We start from the raw sequence: 18,056 nt of genomic DNA, 5'->3' as shown, positions 1-18,056 counted from the left end.
ACACACTGACACCAGATACGACAAGGCACTCCGATACAAGGTACATAAGTATATAAACACAGCTCCTGTAAAATAACAGCATAATTACAATATAAAGAAAATATGAACATGCAGTCAGAGCACTTCCTCATCACCAGGTCATTAGTGGCACGCCCCTGTTCGCCAGGGCGATCAGGACATTCCCCTGGACTGGTGGAAAGTTTCACTTTTCATGGGAGCGGAACCCAGCTGGAAAGTGATTCATACTGCCTCGCAAAGGACTCCAGGCAAACGGGGTGCAGGTAATTGCTTCCTTCACGGCTACCCCAGCCAGACTTGCTCACACAACAAAAGAAGGTTTCTCTCTTAAATACTGCTGCCTTATTATGTAAACTAATTATTTCTCCCGTTTATAAAATCTTCTATGACAACAGAAACATCTCTTCTTCACCTTTCAATACATATGCCGCAAACATCGCTCTCAAGGAAGACGTCACACATGGCCTTCCGTCTCAGCGGCTCGGGAGTTCGATACTCGACTCTGTCTCTTTACTCTGCGGGCATATCCAAGCCCATCCTTGTTTAAAGCAGCTTGCCCTGCTAACATCCCTTCCTTGCCATGTTTACAGGCATTCAAACCCATATCTGACTTCCGCGTCATATATCAGGCGATCTCAGCCTCTCAACCCTCGCAATAATCTCCACCCCGATCTACTGTCGTCTCTGCTCATTAGAAGAACCTAACTACCCAACGAAGACGTCGTGGCGTTCCTGTGGCAGCGAACATATATCTGAAATCGCGCACAGATCAAATATAAGAGGCCTACACTGGTCTTTACTGCTAATTATTCCACAAAGAGAAGGCGGCCTGGCCTCGTCAATGATGAAACTATCCACCTTCCTAACACTTAACACACACACCTAGGAATGCTCTGAAAGGATTAAAAACAATGCATGCACACACACTCCTAACTTTACCTATTTACAACCCTTTTTCCCATAACTAAACTAACCATGAATCACTGCAACAAATAAGGGCACTAGCATGCTGCCCTGGATCTCCCACTGATTTATTGACAGTAAAATTACTCATCGTTAGCAAATTGACATTGACCGTTAATATTACCCTAAAAACTGGATGAAACTGAATTGACCTCAAATGTTACCCACATGCTTAAAAATCTGACATATCCACTTAGCTTTGTTGTCTTCGGCAATCACACCATCTGCACAACTGCAGCGTCAGGAGATTACTCGGCCATCATATCCTCTTTGATGGCGTTACAAAAGATATGAATTACACATGTAGCTTCCATGATTGTCCTTGCAGATAACACTCCTACAATGAATGGAAAACAGGTTAGCACTACACTTGCTCAATTGCATACGCGCACACTAATTAAGGAGATATTGCTTAGCACACATAATTGGACAAAGATTAATTCCTTGATCAGAGTCGTAGTCTCATGGAATGCGCCCCGGATCCGTCCGTATGCAAGAGCAATTGCGATACGATCGAACACGTTTTCTCCGCGATCGCGAAACCGACCCGAAACGTTGGCGTGTAATACAGCTAATTAGTTCACGACAATCTTCCCGGTATGCACAGCTATCGTCCCTTTTATTTACCGCGTTCACACATACGTGGTACCTACCGCACTTGATGTAAGAGCGAAGCGACACACGCGTAGCGGTAAATACACATATACGGACTTGTAACTCCCGTATTTATTAAAGGTAACTCACATCAGGGTGATACGTTTTACTGTAGTCTGGGCACGCTTCTACGTGTATGATATTCATATAGCAATCATGAAGAAATAACGTCACTGTAGCACTTTGATATCGGACAAAGAAAATGGCGATCTCGACTGGCGTGGAGACTACCTTCTGTACCACGGACACCTCGCGAAAGACAGACCCGCTTCCCCAAGCCACTGTTGGTTTTATGGACCCACCCGCGTCGTTCCGAAGAGAGGGGGTGGCCCTGTTGGCTATAGCGCGAGGTTTCAACCGCTTTCTCAGGACAAAGCCCACAACCGTTATAACCTAGCCACACAAATATATATATATATAGAAGTTAGCCGATGAATGAACAGATAAAGAAGTCTAAATTCATTTACTACTCATCAGGCGTATCGAAACCGTGGAGCAGGGTTATTTATCAGATTTCACCCTTATTTCTAATAGGTCGGCACTGTGATGATCGAAGTTAGCAACCCCGCGCAATTCTCTATGACTCGCTTTCACAGCTCGCGATTGGCTCTTTTCAAACTCGCCGCACGTTAGGTGACGCCGCGACACTCCCACAGCCTCGTTCAAACTTTCAAACCACAGGCCGATTCAAACCTGCTTCCGGCCGCTCTTCCAGGGCGCGGCCCAGCACAAAGCCGTTTGCTTGCCACCTCGCAAACAAAGTCTTTCAAATTTAACGCCTCCACAGTGTTGCGCACTATGCAAATATAAGTCCCTGGGGCACTGTGATATGTTTCAACTGGAAATGTGACAAATCAGCCTGGCGACCCCGAAAATGGTGGATTCAACACTAATATGGGTCAATTTGCACATTTTATGTTTCATGCCGTCTCACCTCCATGGCGATGGGGGATGAACGTCGACATAAGCGGCATCCGGAGTATTATTATTCATCTCAGCGACACCGAAGCTATGGATTTGACACTAATATTGGTGTTCTTCGATTATATTTATATGTCACCCAATCTCCAGCCCCATCCCTTGGGGTTTCTTAACCCACAGTATTATTTTCCAGATAGTAAGTCATTTGTGAGTCAAGCTTTGTTGGGAGCTATGCTGGAACATATACATATAAATTCATAATCTCGCCATTTTGGATATTTTCTTTTTCACCCCTTCTCGCCCCCATACCGATGGAGGTTATAATTGGACTTAAATGGTATCCGAAGTGTCACTGTATCTCAGAGACCCCGAAAACTATGGACCCGACATTAATATTGGAAGTTTTCGATTAATTTTACGTGTCACTGCTGCCCAGTCGCACCGCTACGCCCACAGTACTTTTTTCCAGATATTAAGTCATTTCTGTACCAAGCTGTATGGGAGATATACAGTACCGAAACATACACACGTAAGTCCATAATCTCGGCATTTTGGATAATTTCCTTTTCATACTTCTCTCCGCCAATCTGCCCCGACCCGTCGCCACCCCATGCCGATGGGGGCAGAATTAGGACTATAAACGGCATCCGGAGTGTCAATATTGGCCCTGTAAACTATAGATTCGACACTAATATTGATCGTTTTCGAGTATTTTTATTTGTCACCCTCTCCGCTGAACCTAAGGCCACTCACTAGCTAACGGTAAATACTCATCAGACAAGAAATACATGGACAATGAAAGCTATAAACCGTTCACTTACTGATTCTTCGGAAATGTGGCCTAATATAAATCAATTTTCCTCGGTATGTTTAAATGATTATGACTTGAAATATGAGTGCAAAAGATACAGTATGTTCATCAATCTGTTATCAAGTGATTCTCCATTTCTTCGGAGACGTAGTGAGAAGATGGGATAACAATCTTGAACAGCTGATACGTTTGGGAAAGATCGAAGGAATTAAGGCCATGGCCGCTTCCTTCCCACTCCTAGACCTTTCCTGTCCCATCGTCGTTATAAGACCTATCTATGTCGGTGCGACGTAAGACTTGTAAGAAAAAAATCGAAGTTTTGAGATCTAAAGGAACGTACCACAAACGCTGGATTAGTCAAGTCAAGGAAGAAGAGTACTTGTTGTTCTCCTGTGACATAGCCAGTTAAAGCAGTAGCTTTAATAGAACTGTATTTCAAAATTTTCACTGCCAATCGTGTCCCATTGCTTAACTTCGGGGGGTGTAGATTACGTAACAATACAATCGGCACCCCTACTTTCAAAATCAGCTTTTGTGGGGGCAAGCCAGAAGGATGTAAGGAATTTAGAAATTCGGTAGGTTAATGAACAGCTTCTTCACTGTCGACTGCTGTTCTGTAAATTACATTTTAATCTACATTAGTTACTTGAAGGCAATACACTTAAACCGTTATAGTGGGTGGGACAGAGAGACAGACAGACAGGCGGACGCGTCCATCGACGGACAGATAGAGAGACGGACGGGCCGACGAACAGATAAACAGGTAGACAGACAGACATACAGACAGACAGACAGACAGACAGACAGACAGACAGACAGACAGACAGACAGACCTTTCTGTAATTCGTAAACGATCGACGGTAGGGCATAAGTTCATACGCACTTTTCCATTTTGTATCTTATTTTCGAGTTACTGATTAAATTTACTAATTCGCTAACGTACTGTGTGAAATTTATTTTGATTACCTTTTTATACCTTATATATGAGTGCGTTGTATATGAATAGAGTCTGTAAATATTTTTTCACACACCTTGAAGTCTTCCTTCTATGAATTCCCGCTTACTTCTGCTTCTTGTTACGCTGGACCACTGCGTACCTGCTTGCACTGTGAGAAAGTCTCCGTCAAGGTCTGCTTCTGTGACATTTCCCTAAACGTGGGTCCCTCATGGTGGCCTTGTATGTCCACCTGACGTATTGCTCAATGAGATGCGACCTCCCCATTTCTCTCTTTGTGCGATGTCCGTTGTATTGATATCTGAGGCAGCATCTTATTGGAGATTCTGTCCCGTCTTTGCGTTCCATCTTCCTGTGGCATATTTGTAATAACTTCATCTGTGTGCTTGTTGACGACCACGCTGGGATTCCGCCAAGTACTGTTGGGTGCACACAGGTTTCTGTCGTTTCGTATTTGAGTCTCCTGTTTATCTTTCTGCAGGGGAGTTTAAACTCAAGCAACTAGGTAGCTTTCGAAGCTAGAGATATTCTTGTCTTCGGAGGATATTCACTCTCTTACATATGGTACTGGGGGTTTCTTATCTATTTGCAGCAGCTGTGTTTTGCCTTATTCATTGAGAGACGTGCAGTTTGCTTTGTGCGCTGAGCTGCTAGCATCGTCTGAAGTTCTCTTGGTCGTTTGGTGCTCAGGACCACATCATCGGAGAATCTCAGATTCGTTAAGCGACTACCATTCATGTTAATTCCGTGTTGACTGTTTGAATTTACTTACACGAACATGTTCTCTATAACATTGGCAAAACAGTTAAATGGACGAAATATTATTGTGGACGTACAGATAGTCGCAAAAGTATCCATCCAGTCACTGGCGTGACTGGAAATAACGGTCAGTAGTGGAAAGGTAAAAGAGAAATCCGTGTTGTGATAATTAGCTACCTTTTATTTGATAATGAGAACGTGATGATATACAACAATCAAACAATAACACGCATGTTCTGTAGCTATATGTTCCAACAAGGATTTTAGCAAAATTATTCGTTCACTTGTACTCCACACCCACTTGACTCACAGATCAAGTAACTCTTCACAATCCAGTCGAATTTCCTTTGGCAGCAATGACAGTTCGAAGCCTCTTCGGCATGGACTGAACTAGTTTTGACTATCTTCTGCTAATTTTCAAGAAATATTTGCTTCCATCTTTTCTTACCTTTTCCTAATTTACTGCCATCCCTTTTTTAGTTCCGCCAATAAATGCACTATCTGGCGAGTGGGGGGGATACTTTCAGCTCCTAGGGTGTATAGTATGGCAACCAGTGTCTAATTTTTTGACACTGGGATTCAGATCCTGCTTTAAAATGTTCGAATATGACATTCTATCCATTGTTGGAGGTATTATGGAGAAGTTGCTTACACCAGCCTCCGATATACATCCCTATGTTTAACTGTAGACTGAAGAATTTTACTGTGGTTTTCATGGTTCTTCTTTCTCCACACACGACGCTTTGTGGTCGTTTCAAACAAGCCAAATTTGTATTCATCCGTACATAACACTCGTTTCGAGAATGTAAGTGGCTTGCTGTCCGACTCGTTGGCTGAACGGTCAGCGTACTGGCCTTCGGTTGAGAGGGTTCTGGGTTCGATTCCCGGCCGGGTCGGGGATATTAACCTTAATTGGTTAATTCCAATGGCACGGGGGCTGGGTGTGTGTGCGTTGTCTTCATCATCATTTCATCCCCATCACGACGAGCAGGTCACCTACGGGTGTCAAATAGAAAGACCTGCACCTGGCGAGCCGAACCCGTCCTGGGATATTCCGGCACTAAAAGCCATACGCCATTTCATTTCAGTGGCTTGCTAACATATTGTTTTGAAAACTCGAACATCTTACGTCTGTTTACCTTACTTATCCAGGGTTTCTATTTGCTTATACGATCCTTCATACCAGCTCTGTGTAACAATCGTCTTACAATATCGGTACTGATGTTCGTCCCACTTCAAAGTTGTACATCTGCTCACAGCACAGGACAAGAAACATGCAGATTTTGAGGCACGGTACGTAGGCTACGTGTGAGTTTCCTAGGGCATCCTGTTTGTGGTTTATTTATCACAGTCGAAGTGGTTTTGATCTACTATTGATCATGGTATTGCTGTTTTCTCAGCGTTTTGTCGTTGGAAGTGTCCTTCTTTATGGAATTCAACAATTCACTCCCGTTCAGTGAGTGTTTTCCCTTGTCTTACCCATTCTAGCTCTGAACGTGAAGTTCACGTATTGTACCATTGGCATGTACGGCTCGCAGTAACCCTGACGCATGTATTTGCCCACGTTATGATGTTATACATCACAGAGAACATAGAGGACGAATAATTACCCTTTGTTACGCTACGTTCGTACATTAATGGATTATTGACAGAAACGGACGTACACATAGTACAGTGGAACCTCGATATATCGAATCGAATTTTATTTCGAGTTATCGAAATGTCGAGATATAGAGAATACCGTTTTTGAGCATGTATAGCACATAATTGAAACATATGTATCTAGGGGCTTATACTGAATACATTATTTTTAACAATATTCAAAATACTCAAAGAAACTCTATTTTACGGCATCACTTTAAATATAACTCATATTATAGTAACTTTTTAGAAGATAGGCCAACGGCCATAGCCGTGTTGAAACACCGGATCCCGTGAGATCTCCGAAGTTAAGCAACATTGGGCGTGGTCAGGAGTTGGGTGGGTTGCCACGCGCTGTTGGTGGGGGCTAAGGGAATGGAGGAGCGGAAAGGAACTCGCCACCCTACCGCACGTAAACTCCGGCTCAGGAACACCTCTGCGGAGGTTCGGACCTGCCTTCGGGCAGAATAACCCTTACCTTTTAGAAGACAGGATACAGTACATGGAGCAGTGAAACAAGAAACACACCTGCGTTAACACCTTTGGAAAAAATCCGTTGGTCTCTCCTGTTTGTTACTGTTAACCTTTCCTCCCTTCACGTTGAAACTTCTCGTCAATATCACGCAGCCGAGATGGACCATGTCATGCACGACTTTAGGGGTTACTTTCGTACGTGATCGGTAATTAATTCACACCCAATAAACAGCGAGGCTTCGCCGATTTTCCGAGCATTAGAAGTTTAATTTTTCGGTTCCCGTCACATTAGCTCCCAGCATCACTGTAAACCTTTGTTTACTTGTTACTGTTCTTCGCAAACCACAAATGCCGTAATGCACAGTTAATGTTGCACAAAATTTGAGTTAAAAAGTATTTTTTGCTTCAAGGGAGGAAATGTATGCTTCGAGAAATCGAGAAATTCGTATAACCGAACTTCGAGTAATGGAGGTTCGAGATATCTTGGTTCGACTGTATACAGTATTTTGATACCATTATATTGGAACTTAATGTTACTTTGCTAGATACTATCCTCGGGGCTTTGTGACGTTTCACCGAAGTGTTCGTCACACCAGCTGGTGGACGGATACTTTTGCGACTATCTGTATTTGATATGGACTAAACACAGTGGACACAACATCAGTGGACATAAAACTCCCCGGAAGCTGTCACAAGCTATTCACTCCGAACTTCTGGGCAAGCCGTCATTTCACATTGCATCACGTCCACAACATCCATCCACTTTAAATTCGTGACAGATGTCGAACCCCGTACCAACCGCACGGGAAGCTACTGTGGTAAGGCCTAGACAATAGCAAACACACCTTGTTTGCTGCATTCAGATCTGTGAAAACGGTTAACATGTTATGTGCACATGAAATGTTAACCACAAACCATCATTCTCTGGCGTAATGAAATTTAATGGTATAATGAAAACTGGCATAAACAGAGCCGGCAATTGAATTATTCGCTCGGTTAGAGCATTCTTTTTTCCTAGAACGGAGAACAGTCACGCATGCCACAAAACAAAACACACTGGAATACACACTTATTAGCTATTTATAAGCCCTCAAGGTTACTCAACGGAGCCGCAGTTAACCACTGTAATGTGCGCTGTAATCTGTGGCCCTAAATTAAAATGTGGATCACTCCCCTCCCCGTGCTTTACGAGCTATCCGCGTTTGAAATTACCCTCTGTTCTCAGTCTCTGACATCACGTCAAGTTCTCCCTGTCCAATAACGGTATCCTACCCCAAAGCAATATTTATATGCAACATTGCCTTTTTATAGGAGCCTGACTCTTTGTTCACTGGTCAGCCTTCTGGTCAAAAGATCCAGGGTTCGATTCCTGGCCGGGCTGACGATTTTAACCACCTCTGACTTGGGGAAAGGGTGTTTGTATTCATATGCATAGGGTACATAACACTCCCAATTGTTACAGAGAGAAGCAAAAGTAAACACATCACTCCATAGAGAATTGACGTCATAGAGGACAATTTACCATAAAACTGGGCTAAGGCCGCACGTTATACCAGCCTCAAATAATGGGAAGAGCCCAGGAAGTATATTTTCTTTAATACCAGTCCGGCTCCTAGGCTGAATGATGAGTGCACTATCCTTCGATACAGAGGGTCCAGGGTTCGATTCTCACGTTCTAAAAATATATTTGTGTTCGTCTTAATATTCACCTGCATTTACATTGAGCACACAATCTACCAAGCACTGAAATTAATCATGCTATTTCTTTTACGTTACACTAATTATACTTCTGTGGTGTTTGGGGACGCTGAGGTGCCGGAATTCTGTCCTGCAGAAGTTATTTTCCAATAAGTCTACGGACATGGGGCTGACGTATTTGAGCACTTTAAAATACACCGAACTGAGCCAAGATCGAACCTGCCAACGAGACATTCAGCCCGGTACTAAAATGAAGAAGCTAGAAACACAAAAGTAAGAGTGCATTCCTCTTCTTCTTCTACCATTCTATCCAACATCTGTGGGGTCGCGGATCCAAACTGTGTCGCACATGTGTATTTGGCCCTGTTTTACGGCCGAATGACCTTTCTGACAACAATCCTATGCAGAGGGATGTAATCCCTATTGCGTGTTTATGTGGTTGTTGGTAGTCTAGTGTGTTGTCTGAATATGAAGAAGAGAGTACCCAGTCCCCGAGCCAGAAGAATTAATGAGACGCTATTAAAATCTCCGACCCGGCCGGGAATTGAACCCACGACCCTCTGAACTGAAGGTCTCATCGCTGACCATTCAGACAAGGAGTCGGAATATGAATACATCTTTCCACATAGGAATAGCATCCTGCCTTAAAACTGGCCTTTAATCCTTCGCACTCGAACGTCGGATATGTTCCGGCATGTAGGGTTATAGCAATTCCAGGCTCCAAAGTTGACAGCCGCAGGCTCCCCTTTCAGTCGGTTCTTACGACTGGCAGGCGATACCGGCCCCACCCACAGGGGGAGAAAGAATTTTATCCCTCGACATCCACTATGCGGGAAATAGAAAATTGGAAAATATACTCCATAATGGTCGCCAGCTTTCTGTGACGAGAAGGAACCAGAAGAAGAAGCACATTAATAAAAAGAAGCGTTAGACTTTAATTTTGACGTTGAAAACATTCCTTAGTAGACAAAGTGGGGGGCCCATACTACGAAAAACTTAACATTAGGCAATTTCCTCAATTGTGCGCAAAATGTTGATGCGCTAAAGGACCCAGAAAGATTTCAAATTGTGCCTTGGATGGCTATATCAAACTATTAAAAAAATTCGAAAAATCACTTGCGGCCTAAATGCAGTTCTGGAAAAAGAGCCTAAAATCACTTGTTTCTTTGCTCGTTTTCTTTTCGATTCAAATCCTAACCAAATTTATTTATTTACATAATTATTTCTGTAATGTGTTCCCTGCGCTCGTAGTGGTGGAAAAGGGGAAACTTCTAATCTAATCGACCGGATAACGATAATTAAGAAGATTGTAATTTTAAGGAATAAATAAAGAATATATTCTCATACTTCATTATATCTTTTTCCTTAAAACTCGTAGCTCATATCCGTAGGATGTTTTCACATTTGAGTTACGTGCCTGAAGGGATTTTTCTGACAAAAGGAAAACTTCATACCCATGATATCCATTTATTCTTCTTGAAGGATGTTAGGATAATCTTGTCTTTAAGCTAATATTTTCACAAGTACTCCAGGTTCCTAATTTTTAAAGCTCGAGTTTCACAACACTCCGACTGTCCACATATTAATGCGGGGAACTTTGAGCATAATTGAAACTCCGGCCCAAGGGATATAATATAACATTTAACTAGCGCTTCCGTCCCCTGAAAGTGTGTGAGTGTGGGTTAGTGTCATGAGTCAAGCCCACAGCAGACGAACCGAGCCCCGCAGCGGGGCTATTTTTGGACGGCGTCACTGTCTGTTTTAGGACGCGCTTGGCGTCGGTTGGCACTGTATCGCCGATATTGCGCCATTCTACCGTGCGTGTATGTGCTTCAGTTCTTCCGGTAACATGAACGTCAGAACGTTTATCTTGCGGGCTATGAGGTGTTCTTCTGCATCTCAGTCATGCTCCATATTACCGTAAACTACTGTGTACAGTCTTAGAATTTGTTAACCCTTCTCATTAGTTTCTTCATAAAATGTTCCTTAAATATTCACCTCGTATAAATGGCTATAATATTTAGTAATTTTCTTTCTTTCTTCTCTTTCTTAATCTGTTCATCCCCCAGGGTCGGTTTTCCCTCGGTCTCAGCGAGGGATCCCAACTCTACCGCCTCAAGGGCAGTGTCCTGGAACGTGAGACTTTGTGTCGGGGGATACAACGGGGAAGGAAGACCAGTACCTTACCCAGGCAGCCTCACTTGTTATGCTGAACAGGGGCCTTGTGGAATGGTGGGAACATTGGAAGGGATAGACAAGGAAGAGGGAAGGCGGCGGCCGTGGCCTTAAGTTAGGTACTGTCCCCTTCTCCGGGGTCGCTCAGTCGGCGGAGCGAGAGTCCCAAAAGGGTGGACCGTTCGCAGGGCCGATTATGCTGTTAAGGGACAACTTCCTAGAATTTACATTTTCAGGACCCTTGGTGACTGGATAGGTGACACAATATAAATGAAAATCAGGGCAAAATAACAACAACGTTTATTAAAAACATAATGGAAACCCAGTCTGGACAAATGCATGAAAGAGAAAAAAAAAGAAAAAAATTTATTAAATACAATGTGATTTTTGCAATAAAAGGAATATCTCAATCTTTAATGGCTTGTGAATAAATGAATACGACTGTAAGTCCTCGCATGCTTCTGGTGTTATGTTCCATTGCTTCTCCAATGAAACTCCACCTAAGATTTTATTCTGTAACATCGAATAAATCACTAAATTAGCAAAGCTGTCATTTCCCGTTATAACTCATGTTTAGTCATTTACAGGTAAAATAATTTCATACATTTTGAAGAACAATTCCTATTAACTCAGCATTTACTTGTTCAAGAAAATTCCTTGAACATTCATTTCACTCTACCTGTGAAAAATCCTCTAACTCATTTTGTCATCATAAAATTTCTTTACAATTTCATTTTAGTGTTGGGTAATATTTATACAAATTCTTCACTTTAGCGTTTGGAAATATTTTTACAATTTCTTTGGCATAACTCCCTCTCTCTCGTAGACTACGCTTGACTGTATTCTTTCCTTACTCTATTTAACCTTTCTAAATTACCTAGCATTTCATGGATGGATAGAGCATCATGTGATCCTACACGGAATCAACAACAACAACAATGCATCACGGTCACACAAACAAAAAAAAATATACAAGATAAGTTTCCTTGGAATGATAAAAGTAAATGACACCAAATAACCCAATTCTACCAACTGGTTATAAGTACATTTTTATCCCACAATGAATCTGTAATATTTATTATTATTATTATTATTATCTAGTCATTTATCTCGTCTTCCTCTTGGGTTTTATTGAAGATCCTTATAATCATCTGATCAGAAATAAACTCGCTCATGACTATAGTTATAATGATACAGAAAGCTAAATTTCTCTCTCGAAGAATAACCACCACCATCATCAGTGATAAGAGCTCAAGAGCCTCGAAAACATCTAATAACGATTAAGCCGTGTATTATTTTTATCAGTGGTTGAGCCAGAAATAGACCTATTATAGTCCCTAAATCCGTACATCCTCATAAATCATTATCGCCATAATCATTCATTACAATCACTGTGACTCATAATACCGTTTAGGCCCGACATGCACCCTAGTAGTCCCATGTCGTCCATTAATGGCGAACTCCATTATCACAATGACCATACAAGTTGAATCTCAACAACTCTTACATTATCCGACCTTTACTATTTTGATCATTATTATTATTACTATTATCCTATAATGGCTCCTAGATCGTTCTCTCGAAGAATATTTCTAACATTCGTCGTTCACTTTCCCTTCTACCATCAATCACTACACATGACTAACAGGGTTTTAAAACTACGATTTAATTATAGTTTACTCCTACATTTAATCATATCTTCATTTACTATTTTTATGAGTTTAGTTTACTCTTATTATTATTATTATTATTATTATGATTGTTAGTAGACCTTACTCCCTTAAATCACTTTCGAAGATCATAATCATTCACTCATGTCAACTCGAGAATAACTGGGATTATTCATCATCACGTCCAAAATAAAATTATCATTATTCCAAGAAAATGCAAAGATAGAACAATATTGAAATTACAAATCAACGAAGTAAGGAATGCTCTCCCATCACCATTACATACAAAATTACTAAGGAAACTACTTTACTCTACGCAAGAATACAATCTAGTCATCTACTAAAAGAGAAGAAATTTTACAAGGGTACTCATATTTCCGGTGAAAATCCTTGGCGTCGGGATGCTGCTGCAGGCGACAACGTCTCTTGCCTCATCTATGGTGGTTTACGGATGTACAAAGTCATCGCGTTGGCGTGCACTCTGGAATTTAGTTCCTCATGACTGTAGCTATATTCAGCGTCTTCTTTTTACTCCAGAAAAGTCTCAGAAAATCTCTCGATTTCCCTCTTGATCGCCGCATGTCGACAACTTGGTTTCCTCGGAGATAGCTGAAACTAAAATATTCTATTAGCACAGGGATCCACACTAGCTATAACTCACTAAGTTATGTACAACACTTAACTTGGCGCAACGATGTACTTTAGGTCCATTATTACTATAAGCTTCGTCTTCTGAACACATTCATTAAGTTACGATACGCCTTAGGCTGACAAATAATAGGGCTGACTATTATGATGATTAAATAAAGGTTAGATTTCCTCTCGCCTATCCACTTGAGATCGTGATTTCCTTTCATAATGTCCAATGGAACATTCCTAAAGCTTCTATGGCAAGAATCGGCTTAAATGAGCACGCTGACTGTCTGCGGTTTAACATTTTCCACCCGGGAGAATGTACAACTGTAATAAGCTCGCTGGATACTGCGTTGAGCTAACAATGAATTACACTGGCATTCAAGTAATGTAATGATCGTGCCCTATAAGGATTACACTAGTATTCACGTCGTCTGAACATATTCTTCTTTCCCGTAGAGAATACACGGTTCGACTTCTCGTAAGAAAAAAAAAACTGTCCGACGTGCTCTTGAAAAACTGTTCTGGCCGTCGTCTCGTAAAATTTTTCTTGAACTGTTTTGACGTTCTTACCCAAGAACTTCCTTCGACTTAGTTCCAGAACAATCCTAATATTTCCAGCACTTTCCTCAATTTCTATTGGCTGGTAATCGACCTGCGCCATAGCTCGTCCTTGACCGCTACGAGTGGATTTTATGAGAACATTTCTCCTCCCCTTTGTCGTCTGCCGGTGTCATGACGTAACTGCGCTCCGGTCGCCCTCGATCAGCTGTTGACCTAGTTTCGGCCGGCTCGCTCTCGCACAACTGTGTCACAGCTGGTACACGCGCACTCGTAAGCAATGCTCCGTAATAAATATTCCCAGCTTTCTCACATTAACTGAGGTACCATTTAGACGGGTACATAATCCCCCTTGGTTGATTTAGGATTTAATTAGCAGATTAAATCATAACAGCTCAGTTTATTTTCTAAATGTACACGGAAAATGTGCACCATTACAGCTCCTTTTCAAGATTAATTTCTAGGATTTCTCCGGAACTGGTGATAGACGCGTAAATTCCCAGCATTATAAATAGCTCTAAAGTGTCCATCAAAGCTCTCTACCTGGTATGCATTGTTCCCCAAATCTTTAATTACTCTGTAAGGTCCAACATATAAAGGTGCGAACTTCGCGTAGAATTTTTCAACAGGACTTGAAATAGCGGGTTTACGGAGTAATACGTACTCTCCAACATTTAAGGGACGATGAAATCGTTTCTTACGTATTCTCCTCCGTCTTCTGTTGGCGTGATCTACAAGGTTTTCTCTCGCTTGGAGAATTACTTCCGCATGAGTAGGACGTCTATGATCCAGGTGTGGAATTACGTTGTCCCAAGTTCGGACGGGATATTGATTGAAATGAATGACTGAGGGAATTAATTTCGTCGCCTCATGCACTGTGTTATTTACCACGTCCATCATTATTGGTAACACTGCGATCCACCTTTCGTGTCTGTTTTTACAATAAATTCTGCAAAATTTTGAAATCTCTTGCATCACCCGCTCAGCGGGATTACTGGCTGGATTCCGGATCGAACTCATGGTGTGCTTGATCCCCATTTCAGATAAGCCTCGTCTGAACTCTTCAGCCGTGAATTGCGATCCGTGGTCAGTCAGCAAGACCTTGGGTTTCCCCATCACAGGAATTATGCTTTTCTTTAATCTCCATAGGATCGATTTTGTGTTCGCCTTCTGAATTGGAAAAAGGGTTAGAAATTTCGAAAACACATCTATGGTCACAATTACGAATTTATGCTTAAATCTACTGGCTGGAATCGGGCCAAATATGTCCATTGCGAATAAGCTTAGTGGTCTCTCTGGAATAATAGGAATAGGTTTTTGCTTAGCAAAGTGTGAGCTGGCTTTCGTTCTCTGACACGTATCACAGGTGCGTATAATTTCACGTACATTCTGGCGGAGTTTATCCCAAGTGAAGGTTTCTTTGATAGTTGCTACAGTTTTATCGAGTCCTGCATGACCCGTAATTCTGTGCACATGCCATACTAAGTCTTCTCGAATTTTCATGGGCACCACGGCCTTTAAATTTACCCTCATGGGGTCCACGAATCGACATAACATGCCCCCTTGGTTGAGATATCGTTTAGCCTTTCTCCTCAGCATTTTGTACCTGGGATCACCTGGTTCGATCTTTCCAGACAAATAATCAATCAAAGGCCTTAAAGTAGCATCTCTTTTCTGCATCTGTGGAAAATATCGTAATTTTCGTAGGAGCTCCAGGTCATCCGGAATTAGCTCGATCCGATAAACCTCGACATCTTCCTCCGGATTATGGCTTAAATAGTCTGCTAACACATTCTGTTTTCCCGGGCAATGCTCGACTTGAATATTAAACTGCTGGACAAAGAGTGTCCATCTCATTACCCTTTCGCTACTCATTGTGGCGCGCGTCATAAACGTCAAGGCATGGTGATCTGTTCGGATCAGTATGGGGAACCCATAAATTATTTTTTTCCATTGCGTCAAAGCGTAAACAATTGCTAACATTTCTAATTCCGTTATAGTGTATCCTTTTTCATTAGGTCGTAATTTCCTGCTTGCAAACGAAATAAAGTCTTTCACGTCCGGTTTCTCTGGATTTTCTTGAAATAGGACTGCTCCCACTCCAACCTTTGAGGCGTCCGTCTGAATAATGAACGGTCGTTCGAAGTCGGGGTAGCTAAGATTAACATTATTCCTTAGCATTTCCTTGGTCTGGATGAAAGCTTGTTCTTCAACTTCCGACCATTTCCACTTCTGGTTCTTTTTCAATAATTCCTGCAATGGCGAGATCGTTCTCGTATAACCCGGGCAAAAATTCGCGTAAAACTGACACATGCCTAGGAATTGACGTACGTGTTTTATCCTTCGTGGACGTGGAAAATCACAAATAGCGGTCACCTTGACGGGGTTGGGCTTAATGTTTCCTCCGTCTATCACATGGCCTACAAACTGGATTTCTTTCTGAAGAAACTTGGATTTCCCTAAATTAATTCTCAACCCTGCTTCTTCAAGATTTGTGAGTAGCTTTTCTAGCTTCATCACGTGCTCTTCAAACGTTTTAGAAGCGATGACGATATCGTCTACAAAACGAGTGGTGAACTCCTTTACCTCCGGCGTCAGGCATCGATCTAAGGCCCTCAATAAAGCTGCCCCTGCATTTTTGATTCCGAAGGGGAGACGAACGAACACATAGGTGTGTTGTCCATACAGGAAACCTGTAAACAGCCTAGACTTTTCTTCCAGCACGATGTGATAATATGAAGACGTTACGTCCATGATTGACAACAAATTCATGCCGGAAAATCTTCGGAGTATATCCTTCACATTAGGCATCCTATCATTCTCCGGAATTAGCCTTTCGTTGACAGCCCGTGCGTCCAAACACAATCTGAGGGAACCGTCAGGCTTAGGAACGATAACAATAGCATTTAAATACGGAGTTCGGGCTTTCTCAATAATACCATCTTTCTCCATCCTCTCAATCACCTTTCCCACTCTATCATAATATTTATCTGGGATAGGGTATACTTTCCTCTTATATGGAGACCAATCGTTGATTAACAGTGTATATTTAAAGTCTGGAATTACCCCAGGTTTGTCCGAAAATACTACCTTATGTTTTAACAGTACTGATGTAACTATCAATTTTTGTTCAGCCGTCCCTTCAATCTCTTGAGCTTTCATCTCTATCTCTTTTAGGGAAACTTCTTCTTCAGGATCCACTATGTTGTGCTGAATTCGGCCAGGATTTTCATTCTGTTCTTGATTCCAAAGATGGTCCCGCGACGACAATTGGTTGGTGACTAATTCTTGATATGAGATTTTTCCCCCATCTTCCAGGGATACGATCTCTGAAAAATCGTTTTTCCTTAATAAAACTTGATTAGTTTCGAATTTAATTTGAGCTTGATAGTACTCTAAGAAGTCGACTCCCAAAATCATATTGTATTGGATCCGCGACATTACTACAAAAATGTGAGGAAATTCTGAATTTCCTATCTGAAGTGTGAGGAAAACCTGCACTTTGCATTCTACGGATTTATCCGGTATGATACCCTTAATCTTCATATTGGATACCGGAATTGATGGTATATCTCCTTTTCCCTGCAGTTCCTGTAAAAAACTGTTGGATATAACGCTAATGGTAGCTCCAGTGTCAACTAAACAGGATACCTTCCTGTCGAACACTCGTGCTGTAATGACAGGTAATTTACCTTTATTCGGGTTGTTGCCCTGGCGTCTTTCTTCCAATAAATCATGCGGTCGTGTGAGCCATGAATCTACCTGAATTATCTCAAAGCAGTCCCCTTGACCATTCGCCAATATTTCGGGTATTTCTTCATTCAAAAATTGACGTTTTTTTTTCACCCCTTGACTCCTTCCGGGTTGGCAGACGGTCTCCTCCTCTCCTTTCCGTCTTTTTTTCTCTTCCTGAAATGCGAGGGATTCTGCGCCTGTTACGTCGGGATCTGTATTTTGATTCAAAATAGCTCTTCTCCATATTTCACCTCCGTCTGTTTTCTCCTTGAGTTCCCGGACATGTTCTTTGTTTTCATCAACTGTCCCCCTTGGTTGATAAAACCGATGATAATTTCTTCTTTTCTCGGCAGCATATTTTACTCCTCGAGAAGTTCGGCCAAAATAT

This window comes from Anabrus simplex, chromosome 7 (assembly GCF_040414725.1).
Source record: "Anabrus simplex isolate iqAnaSimp1 chromosome 7, ASM4041472v1, whole genome shotgun sequence".
Taxonomy (NCBI): Eukaryota; Metazoa; Arthropoda; class Insecta; order Orthoptera; family Tettigoniidae; genus Anabrus; species Anabrus simplex.
Note: the sequence above shows the minus strand (reverse complement) of the source record.